General features: G+C 40.9%; 1 protein-coding gene and 1 long non-coding RNA gene across 2 annotated transcripts in view; both read right to left on the bottom strand.

Annotated features, from left to right (window-relative positions):
* DLG2 (discs large MAGUK scaffold protein 2) overlaps positions 1 to 12,206 on the bottom strand; it is a 2,099,601-nt gene that overhangs the window by 1,214,690 nt on the left and 872,705 nt on the right. The gene's annotated exons all lie outside the window — the stretch shown is intronic.
* Positions 1,438 to 12,206, bottom strand: part of LOC109383270 (uncharacterized) — a 45,122-nt gene continuing 34,353 nt past the window's right edge. The window contains exons 2-3 of the long non-coding RNA XR_002124148.1: positions 7,166 to 7,377; positions 1,438 to 1,514 (exon numbers count right to left, since the gene is read on the bottom strand). This is a non-coding gene — a long non-coding RNA (uncharacterized LOC109383270). The remainder of the gene's footprint in view (positions 1,515 to 7,165; positions 7,378 to 12,206) is intronic.

Raw genomic sequence — 12,206 nt, 5'->3', positions numbered from 1 at the left:
TCCTGGGTATGTATGTCTCCTCTAAAGACTCTGTGTCCCTTGAGTAGGTTGTCCCATTCTCTAGTTACAGTGGCAGAAAGATGGCGGGTCCACTGGAATCTCACAAAGATCCACATCCTCCAATTTGGTGTCTATTAGTGACAAAGGTGATATTGTAATTCTCCTCCTGAGGACTTGTTTCTCAATTGATCCAGAACCCAGAGAGGGAAGATGAGAGCTATTTATTCTGCCCAATAAATGATATGAGAGCCTTTCTAATGAGAATGATTTGATGATGGGTTGGCTCTTTGTGTCTAGGTAACGAAGGGCTGCCCTGGAATGTGAGGGATACTTCAGCTAGAAAAGCTGGGAACCTAACTTCATAGCCATTCCTTTCCCTTTCCCTTTTACTTTGACTTTTAAGGGGATCTGTTTTTCTGGAAATTCTAAAATAAAAGTTCTTAATAAATGCCTGTAAAGGCAAAAAACTGAAGCCCGGAAAGGTGAGATGACTTTTCAAAGACCACATAGCAGACCTGCGACTAGGAACTCAGACCCAATATCACAGTCTGAGACCTTATTATTAACATCTACTAATAAAGGAAAAGTACAAACAACATCAATGACAACAGCAATTAAAGCAGTTAATATATCCAGAGTATTTATTCTGGGCCAGACACACATCTAAGTGTTTTGATACAGTAACTAATTCGTAAATCATTTTGTGTGACCCATGACGTACCTGATTTTGTACATGCTGCAAATACAGACGTGAATAACAGAGGCAGCCCTGTCCTTAAAACCTAGTAGGGGCAGTAGACAAACATAATGTATTAATGCTGATCTGCAAAACATTATTTACTTTATGCTGTAATACTTGCTCAGAGAAGCACAGACAGAATATAACAAAAGGCCTGAGACCTGCAGTGTAGGAACAAATCAGGATGTGGGCAGAGCAGGGAAGAATGCTCCAGGCAGGTGAAACGACATGTGAGAAAACCCTGCAGCAGAAAGGGACCTTTGCAAAAGCATGGCTGGAGGTGGTGACAAGAGATAAAGATGGAGACGTGGAATGAGACAGACCATGAAGCACCACAGAGGTCACCAAAGAATTTAGGGTTTTATCCCAATAGTGACTGAAATCCATTGAAGGGTTTTAAGCAGGGAAGTGGCATGATCAGATGTGTATTTTGAAAAAATTATATGCTAGTAATTTGGTAATGATAGGAAGAAAAATTTAGGTGTGTGGCTAAATTTCAGGGGGTGGGAATCAAAACGATTTGGGTTAAGATATTCATTAAAGTAGGTTGTATAAATGTGGGGAAATGAGTCTGTTGGAATTTCATTTTGAACTGTATGTACTCCATCAGTCAGGGCATCCACAAGATGTATGCATTCCAGGGCATTCTAGTAGTTTCCCTTACACCCGTTGATGAGAGGAGTTTATAACTTCACAGTCCAGAACTCTCTTGATTATAATGAATTTGGGAGGCATTAAATAAATTGGCGAGATCCCTTGTAAGCCAGTGAAGGTACTGTAGTAAGAAAAAGCAATGGAAAGAAAGTAATATTTCACCAGTGATCAGACTTGAACAAAAATTTCTTATTACCTAGAAATTAGAACTATTTACAAGTCATTCTTCATAGCATTCCTGCACAGAATCATTAAAAACTAACAGAACTTTCACATTCCTACAAAACACCATTTCAGTCCCACCATTTAAAAACTCTACTAACTCAGAGAGCCTATGTAAATTGCATACAGAACAATATTAGTCTAATATTCATACTAAGCAAAATTCTTCACAGACTCAAGAAGGGATTCCAACTCTGCAGAATGCTGTTGAGTTTCATGGCAATTAATGAGTTGCAAAACTCCCTCGTAACAAATTGTCTCCCTGAGGATTCATTAAAAGCCTCCCTAGAAAAGCAGGCTCTCTCATCCGACCACATTCCCTCCATTCACAGCCAGATGGTGAGAGTCACCCTAAGCCCCCACCACTGCTTTTTTGTTCCTTTCTCTCAGACTCTGGACAGTGTCATCTGTTCCCAAGGGTCTGTGAGTCATACAGAAACTAATGACACACACACACACATCTTTTTGGTGAGCTCTAACTTTTCTCTTTGGGTGCTATATTGCTCATCATTGAGAGTGACAGCTGTCCCCCACCTCTTTTCAGTCTAATATGCCCATGGCTTAGCTGGTGTGCCAGGGAGAGGATGTGCACCTCATCCCACCATTAAGGAAGCACAATGTGGAGGTGATAAAAAATGTGCAGTTTGGAATCAAGCAGACCCTAATGTGAATTCCAATCCTGGTACTTACTGGGGATTTAACTTTTGACAAATTCTTCACTTCTCGGAGCCTGATTTTCTATATTTACACATAGAGAAAAGACCAATCCCTCATGACTATTATGAGATTTAACTGAGATCTAAAATTTAAGATAATTACTGGCACATACTAATCCTTGAAAAATTTTTAACTTCTATCATCATCATAATCACCACCTTTTCTTTGTAACCATACATGTATACCCTGATTTCATAAAGTGTGTGTATGATAGGAGAGGTGAGTGTAGTGGGAAGCTTTTTGCTCTAGAAATGAGCAGAAATGAACTCTGGCTCCTTCTCCTGCCCCGCCAGCGATGTGCCGTAGGTAAGTTATTCAAATTTAAAAATCTCATATTTTTTATTTGTAATATGGAAATAACAATACCCATTGTATAAGTTAGTTTTGAGAGCTAAATAAGGTTATGTATGGCTATGTAAAGTCTGTATCTACATGTAAGAAAGTTCCTATTTGAATCAGTTGTTTAGGATGAAGAATGTACGTTTTCAAAGAAATGATATTGCAAATGGCTGTTAAGTTTCCAAGCTAGCTCATAGCCACACATTCACCTAAAGCATAGCTTAAACACCATGCATTTGCAATGGAAAAATTATTCCAAATCCACAGCAATGACTCCAATAATAGTCAAATAAAGTAGAATAAATAGGACTATACAGTTGAATAATGAAGCATGTTTTGTCTCAGGTGCTGATGCTGGAGGAAAGAAAATGTTGTAAGAGGTATTTGCAGAGACTGATGAAGATACTGAAATTGTGATGTCAATAAGGGGATTTTCAGATTGTGGAGAATGATGACTGATCCCAGCTAGCTTTTTCCAAGGAATCTTGGATAGTTTCTTTGTCTTTCTCAGTGTTTAAGGTGCAACATGAAACAGAGAGATAGACACATTTTCCTGCGGTAACAGGCAAGAATAAAAGATATCAGGGAAAAAATAGGAGGGCAAGAAAGAATATGGATACTCATGTGAAGGAGAACTACCTCAGGAAAAATTCCCAGAATTGTGATAAATGATAGAGAATTTGCAGATAAAGGAAAAAGAAAAAAATATGCTTATAACAGTTAACATCTACTGGGGGTTTACTATATACCAAGTCTTGTTCTAAATATCTGACATGTATTAAAGTTATTTAATCTCCACACTTAACCAAAAATGTGGTATGATTGTGGTTCTTATTTTATAGATGAGGAAACTGGGACCCAGTTATAAATACAGTAAGTTGTCAAATCAGGATCTGCACCTAGACAGTCTGGATCTAGAGCCCATGCTCTTGTGACCAGGCAGAAATATTGGGTCTGTGGTTACTTATTCAGGTAAAATATGGGTATCACAGATACATACAGGCAAATATGACAAAAACGAGTTTTTGCCTCCATGGAGCTCACAACTGAGCTCTTATTGCACCAACAGGGAGCTGTCTGCACAGACAACACTCAGTTGCCCAGCAACACTAGATGAAGGCACCACTAGCTTGTTCCAAAGGGGCAATCGTAGAGTCATTTCCAACTCTTCACTTCTTTGCTCTTTATGTCATTAACATCTCTCACTGGGTCCCCTCGTCTCTCTGTTTCAACATATGGGTATAGCCCCTGCTCAAGCTACGGTCAACTTCCTTCCTCCCCCCTCACCAGACTTCCTCCAGGCAGAACACCTTGGTCATCTTCAAAGCTGTTTCCATCAGCCCCAACAGTCCTCTTGCCCCTGTAACAACTTTCCTTTTTGTTGAGAAATTTTACACCATAAAGAGACTGTGTCCCTTTGCCTCATCTACTGAATATGAGTATAAAGATGATGACAATCTCTTTTAAGGTCAATAACCATCCTTTGGGCCAACACCCAGCAGCCTCACCTCCTTATAATTCCAAGGTGAACCTACCTATTTCTAAAGTGCTGGTCCTCTCAGAAGGGGCACCCTCCTATTATTCAAACTGATCTTGGGATCCAGGAGATCATTCGAATTGGGACTAGAGAGGTTGGCATTTGTTCCGTTAAAATCTTTCCTAAATATGTATCTAATCTGATGTGGTAAAATAAACAATGGCTTTGGAGCCAGACATACTTAGATCCAAAAGTGTGCCCTTCTACTCCCTAGCTGTGTCACTTTGAATAAAGTGAACCCCTCCGTTAAGTAGGGGTTAACACCACAGCTTGTACCACTGGTGCTGTTCTCTTTTCAAGCCACTCATCTTCTAGTCCTTATAAACATGATCTTTAGTCTGTGCTTTTTCTAAATGACAGAACTCAAGTTGAGCACACAGAGAAAAGGAAGTGTTGGTCATTCCGTTTTGCTTAAATGTTTTCAATCGATGCCTTGGGTCATTATAACTATATATCTATCACCCATTAAATTTATTCTGCAAACATTTATCAAGTGCTATGTCCCAGGCTCTAGTCAGGACACTGGGATACAGAGCCAACAAATTCCATAAATATCTATTAGAGCCACACTGCAACTCAGATCATATGACTTCATTGGAATGAGTTCATTTAATTTACTTTACCCAGTTGCCAGGACCTCAATTTTCTTTAAATATAAAAGCCAATTTGAGAAATGTATTTAGTAATCATACTGGAAAACAGTCACTGATGATCCTAAGGATCACTTCAAATAGCCCACTCCCCACAATCCTTTCTTCATCTGATTTGAGGGAATAGGGGATATCTGAGGATATGTGCCTATCTCTATGCTCCGTAATGTATCGTATTTATTTTTGTTCCTTAGAAACCATATGAAGTAGAAAATTTATAGATGGACAACCCAAAGTTCGGAAAGGGTAGTTGGGAAAGAAAGCCACCAAGCTGCTAAGCCAGGCCTCTCTAGCTGCTTGCACACTGTTGGTTTGTGATTTCAAAATGTAGATTCTACAATGGTACGATTTAGGGAGTTGGGGATGTGGCTTGAGTGTTTGAACATGAAGCTTTATGCTCACAATGAGTGGTTCCAAGGTCTCTTAATGGCAGAATAAAACTTCAAAACACTGAAAAGAGGAGATGCTGCTGCTTCCAACTATCACCTTTAAATGCTTTCAATTAATGCCTTGGATCTCTGCAGGTGGGAATCGGCAGATGAGGCGATCCATCTGCAGTCAGTAATCACTCCACTTTCCTGTCCTAGACTCCTGGCTAGTTGGGGCAATTAAAGGCATGCCCCTGCTGGGATTCAGGCTCAGTGATTCTTGCTGCTTACTTGCAGGAAAAAGCAGACACCTGTGTGAAAAAAATGGTACCTCACAGAAAAGCTCTCCCCTTTCCCTTGCTGACCTTTAGGCCTAAACCTTGTTGCCAAGCCTTTATGGAATATTGCTGTTATATAATGGCCCTACTAAGAGCCAGTTTCCAGGACAGGCGAAGGGAGCTGGAGAAATAGTAGACTTGATTATCAGAGAGAAGCTGGGACATTGAATATATCAGAGACAAAGCTGGGGATGGTTTCTCCAACATGATAAAGCTTGGTAATTCATTAGGTTGTGGCATGTCAACTATGGCTGCTCAGCAAATGAGCTCAAACCAGAAATTGAGAATTAGGGGGAAAGCCCACCAGAAAGATAGTGTAGTGACGATGATAGACATTTTCTAAATGTCATGGTGTACTGAGGGGCCATCATAAAATCCATAGCCCAGAGAGAGCATGACTTATGATGAGGAATATCGATGCAGGGTGAGCTCCGTAACTGAGCTTCGTTTAAAATGGGACAGTGCACAAAGTGAGGGAGCTAACAAAACTGTGTAACCATGCCTATGAACTCATATGTATGGACTTCTTTTGTCTCAGGCTTTATACCATGTAAAGCATGGAAGTGACTCACTCAGTGCTCACTCCAGTCCTGTGGGACAGTATGATCACTATTCCTCTTTTATTACTGATATGAAACTGAGACACAGAGAAGTTGAGCACCATGCCCCAAATCACTCAACCAGTAAGCAGAGAAGCTGAGATCTGAAGCCAGGAAGTCTGACTCCAGAGTTTGGTCAAAGCAGGGCCAGACTAAGATCCTGTTGTTGTAATCTCTATGAGGGTCACCTGTGCAGGCAAGACTCATCTATCCATGTTGCTGAGATGCTACTTCCCTCCTATCAGGCCTACAGACAGAGCGAGGTCATTGCCATGCTGCTTTCAAGATAGGCTGATGCAGTGAAGGATGCACCAAAGCATAAATTGGGAGACTGGAGTTCCAGTCTTAGTGTAGCCCCTTGCTGTCTATGTGTCACCAAATATATCACTCTATTTGACAGCTGTGATAACAGTAAGGATAATAGCACCTGGCCTGCTGACTTTAGAGAGCTGTTGTGAGGGCCAAATGAAGCTGCTGTGGAAAAGGGTTTTGAACACTGTCACACAACATGCAAATATAAGGAATATTTGGATTCTCTCTCAGCAGGGCCTCTGTGAGGTAGCTGCCAATGAAGGGTCCTGGAAAGGTCCTGGGGAGGGGGCAGCTCAGCGCGCCCCATGGCTTGCCTCCTGTGGTCAGTATCAACCTTTATTGAGATGTAGTTGCTGACTTGAGCCAGGGGCTGACAGCTCTGGGAGAAGGCCCGTGAGAGTTCTGACATTGGATGGCTATGTTAACCATCCTTCCCCACAAATCCCTTAATCTGCATGGCTGGGGCCTTGGGGCCAGGCCCTGCAGCTTCAGCTCCAGCTCAGGCCTGGGACCAGCCTAATAAGGTAAGTCAGAGGACTCTAGGAAGCCCTTCCTCTGGACCTCGATGATGCAGCAGTCAAATCGCCAGCTGCTCTGTTGCTCTGATCTCAGGCCCTCCTTCTAACAGGTCAGAGTTGCAGAGAGCAGAAGATATGGGCTTTAGAAACCTATGAATGTAAATTCTCATACCAGGTCTGCTATCAGGTTGGTTTCAAAGAAACAGTCCCAATTTTCTGAATGTCAGTTTTCCCTTCATCACGATGCAGAGATCAATAGTTGCTGCAGATCAAAGTAGTTTAGGGGATTCACAGTGGGGTCTCTGAAGATATTTAAGGAACGCTGAAGCTGGGGTCTGAAGGATGAGTGGAAGTTATCCAGGAGGAACAGAGGGAAGAGAATTTCTGAAAGAGGAAAGTTCTTTGTGAGCACAAGAAGCATGGTGTGGGGACTGAGCAAAAAAGGTGCAGAAAGAAAGACATGTCAAGTAATCAACTTTAAAATGTGCTTCAATATTATGATCTACTAGGAGAATTCAAATGAACATTAAGTTCTTCTTGGTTTTCTTAGGGCTATCCTCACTATCTCAGACTTACCCTTCTATGACTATGAGCTGGTGACACTGCAATGGAGATTCAGAGGCCCCTGCCATGTTAAGCCAAATGTCGCCTGTGTGGTCCTGTATTTTCTTCACTGCTTTAGAGACAAGAACTGGTAGAAAAGCTTAAGTATCATGGGACAAGTTTTGACTTCAACCTAAGAATTTAAAAACCAAGTATGATAAGTTTTTAGAAGATACAACTGCCCTTGCTATATCAGCAGCTAAAAAACAGGGATTAACTAAGAGATTTCTACACAACATTTATTAGCCTCCACACGACCCAACCACTGGAGGGTTTGAGGACTCTCAAATGAGCACGTGCAGCTGGTAGGAAATGAGCGGACGTCACAGCACCAGGCATTATCTGCAGGTGCATGGAGAGCATCAATTAAGTCTATGAGACAGGGTTTTGAGGACGGAGGAAGGGTTTTGAGAAACAGTTTCATTGTGAAACTAAGCTTCACAATGTCATATTGCTGAACACAGAAGAAAAGGAGAGGGTCCTTGATGTGAACAAGTAGCCTCTTGACTGTTTTTCCACAGGGCAAAATATCTCAGCTATACATATTGACTTATTTTTAGAGGCAGGTTTCAGTAAACATCTATACCCACAAAACCAGGAACAAAGCATCTCAAATTTACAAATTTCAAATAGAAAGCATCTGATTTAGCCTGAATGAATACAGATTTTCAGTCCCCTAAGCAATTTGTTTCATGTTGAGATTGCCTCATGAATAAAAAATATTTCGGAAACGATGGTTTTATTGCATCTCAGATATTCAATCAGACACAGGACAGGTGCGATGTGTATTTATTTTGTACTTTGGCTACAATATAAAGGACTCAAAAAAAAAAAAAAAAAGCACTGGCAAGTATGAATTGACAAGCTGAGGAGTAGGAGATAAGTCCTGTGTGGCATTTAGGTCTTGCCTTGAGAGTTCATGTTCTTCCTGGTCTCAGCCAGGGTGTTCATCACATCCACTTTTCTCCCCTCGCACCCTCATCTCTGTTGCCAATGTCTTGGCTTCCTTTGTGCTACTTTCTTTTTCTTGTTCGTTGTCCAAAAATATAGTTTTTAAGCTTCTCCAACCCACGCACCAGTACTCAGGGTGTCCAGGGCTTCACACAGTATGTCTTAGAAGATATTTATTGACAGGCGGCTTACATCACAGCCACGGCAGGACAAGCTCAGCAGACACTTCTCTAGGGTTTGGTTTGTATGAGGTATTGGGAACAGCACCTGAATGTGTGAGTCAGACCTGGTTTCAAATTTCAACTCAGGCATTTCCAAGTCATGTGACCTCTGACCAGCTCCATAATCTCTCTGAGATGGTATTGTTGTCTGTCAAATGGGGATAATCAATCCCATTTCACGGGATTGTTGTAAAACTTCTGTAATACCACATAAATCATCAGGTACAAGGCTGGGCATAGAATCGTTTTTGTTAAATATGAGCTATGACTGCAAATGAATAGCTCCTTTTTCTTTTTCTTCTCACTCAATGAAGGGTTTGATCTTGAGAATTTCAGAGGATGATGTTTCTGAAGATTGCTAAGATCTTAAAAAAACGTATATAAGATTTTTATCTTGTTAAGGTGGTTACGACTGCTTACAAAAGTTTAGCATATTATTTCTTCATGATTCTCATGCAGACATGATCTCTTGCATCCTCAACAATTCTTTGAGAGAATTACAAGTATCCACAGTCATCCCATTTGAGAGATATAGAAACTGAAGCACCGGGAAGGGAAGTGACTTGTTCAAAGTTACATAGTTGGTTCAGGGCAGAGCCGGAGCTGGAACTCCAGGCTTCTGAATCCTTAGCCATCATACTATCCTACCTCAGTTTGGGGAGCTCAAATGCCCTGTGAGTCCCTAGAAAGCAGCACTTGACCTGTTCTTGTTTGTATCCTGATTGTCAAGCCAACATCTTGGAACTTAGGAGATGCTCAAGAAATCTTTAATGAACGAATGACTCTTCTTTCTGGAAGCATTAACAGTGAACTACAGTGAATCCTACGTATGGAATCTATGGCTGATCCCAGGATTATTAGGCCAAAAAGTTCCATTGCCATGCAAGTAGCTTTGCAGAAAGAGGGCAAGCTGAACCAAGCACAGCTCATCTCCCAGACCAACAGGTAACCAGTTTCCTCTGCTCTTCCTATTCATACATCACCCTTTCTTTCCTAACGCTCTCTCCTGCTATGGCAAGCTAAAGTGTTGTCTGCCAGAGGCCTTACAAGGTTCCACATACATGAAAGGCACATTGAAAAAATACATCAGAAACATGGCAGGATTTCCGAAAATGAAAACACATTTAGAAGTCATCCTTCATTCTTTATTTTCTGTATTCTTTGGCCCGGCAGCCATTCCAATGCCTTTTCACTCATTTACAAGATCTGAAGCACTGAACAGAGATCTTCCTTTAAGAACAGTGCCTTGTGGGTCTGTCAGTCATTGTTGTGTACAAGAAATTTGGCTCGAGCCAGAAGCATATGGGCAGGCACTCAGTCAGCCCCTGACTCCAGCTCTGCCTGCTTGCCTAAGGTCAGACATGAAATGCTGCCTGCGAGTGCAGTTCTCCAGGAAGGCTGTCAAATCCATGTCTCCTGAGGTAAAGGCCTCCTTCCAAAAACACAGCACGATTCTTCTTGAATCATTTTTGAATACCTGGCTCCCTTGTTAACATCAATTTGTGTCATGCAGCAAGCAACCTTTCCACCATGCCCCGTGCCTGCAGATCTCTAATAAATTACCCAGAATCTAAAAACCTGGAGCTGTTTTGGTTTCCCATATTCTAAGACTTTATAAATCAGCCTATTCTCAGGTAAAGTACCACTCTACTTACTGACATCTCACTGCTCTTTCCAATCCTTTAAGTAACATTTTATTAGAACACTGAAAAATTAATATTCAAAGAAATTGAACTGTTTTTTCTCACCTCATAATCAAACTCTGGATCTAATACACAACGGACCCTGAGGGTTTTTAATTTTTTTTTTATTTTTTGGTTTTTTTGTGTGTTTTCCTATGCTAGACCATCTAAAATATGAGAGCAAGAATAATCTTAATCCATAAGAATTCTAGGAGTTGACAGTGAACCCCTACCTCCCTTAATTAAAACCACATTCCTTACTTTCTTTTACCCAAGAAAAGGGCCAGGAGGACAGGCAGCAGCAGCAAGCCAAGGCCCTGACCCTGTGTCTTTGCTTTCTGTGACATCTCCAGCATCTCCTCATTGGCTTGAGCTCTGCTAAACAGGCTTACAGTGGTTTAGATGCCATGGTTGACTCTGACCCCTGGCCCTCCCTTGGACCCTCCAGTTTAAGGGTGGCGTGTCTTCCTACTGAGGTTAACCTCTAGGTTAGACAGCTATCACTTGTTTGTTTCTTCATTTTTCCATAGATTGTCTAATTTATTCATTTTATTATATTCCTTCTATTTCAAATACTTACAATGGGTTTCTGTTTTACTTATTAGACCTTGAAACACATTGTATTTCATTTTATTTGCCTTCTACAAGATATTATGTGAAAATGGAGATTGGAGCCAGACATAACCTAGTCCAAATTCTGACTGATTCTGCTGGAAGAAGTAACCTAGCCTGAGACTCAGTCTTCACTTTCCGCATTGGTTAATTATAATGATATAACTAGTTTTATAGGATCATTACAGGGATTAAATGAGAATACGGATGAGTATAAATCCCTAGCATACAGTATCCAATAAAAGCTGAGTTTCTCCAAACAGTTCTTTATACACTTGATAGAATACTTAAACTCCAGTCACTCGACTTTCAGCACATTTTCCTATGTAATATTTTCTAATTCCTGCATGCATACCTCAACAGGTATCATTTACTGTTCTAAAATCCCTCTCCTCTTTTTTCCATCTTATGCTATGAACTAAATCAGGCCTCCTTGCCTTCTTAAATGAACTCTGTTTCACTCCCCGGACTCATTCATGCTATAGCTTTCAGGTGTTCAAAATGTACCAGTTCACCAAGCCCTCTTGCAATATGTTTTAGTTACTAATATCGCCTTGTTTTCTACATATCAGGTGTCATTTTGAGTAAATCAGTTGAGGATCAGAACTATAATTACTATTCATTTTCCCTAACTCATACATATACACATTAGATACCAAAAAACATTCAAGGAAAAAAAGAAAGAAAATTATGCTAGTTATTGAGTGAGATAAATATAAAATCAGGAGAATAGTGTTTGCCACAGTTTTGCCCCATGAACTGAAAACTGAGGATGAAAGGATTTTAGGTGCAAACACGTACTACACTAGGTGGGTGCCACAGCACCCCGTGTAAGTACTGCGCCTCACAGAGGTAGTTTTTACTGGTGAGGGCAAACTCAGTGCCAGGCTCAGGGATGTATCAGGCATGTGTGGGATAGCATGGTACTAACAGAAGACTTAAACAAGGTCCCCAGGACTCAGACGCCTTTGCTAAATTGAGGCATTGATTAGACATCTCCCAGCTCTTTCTATTGTCTAGTAAAGCAATAGCAAACGACCTGAGAATAAGAAATGTTATAAAGTATGGAGTCATTTGTGTTGGGAAACCTACTAAGCATCATAACCATGAGAAGAACCTGATGTAAAGTCCTTTTGGCATAGCA

This window comes from Hipposideros armiger, unplaced genomic scaffold (assembly GCF_001890085.2).
Source record: "Hipposideros armiger isolate ML-2016 unplaced genomic scaffold, ASM189008v1 scaffold_79, whole genome shotgun sequence".
Taxonomy (NCBI): domain Eukaryota; kingdom Metazoa; phylum Chordata; class Mammalia; order Chiroptera; family Hipposideridae; genus Hipposideros; species Hipposideros armiger.
Note: the sequence above shows the minus strand (reverse complement) of the source record. Positions and strands in the feature narration are given on the sequence as shown.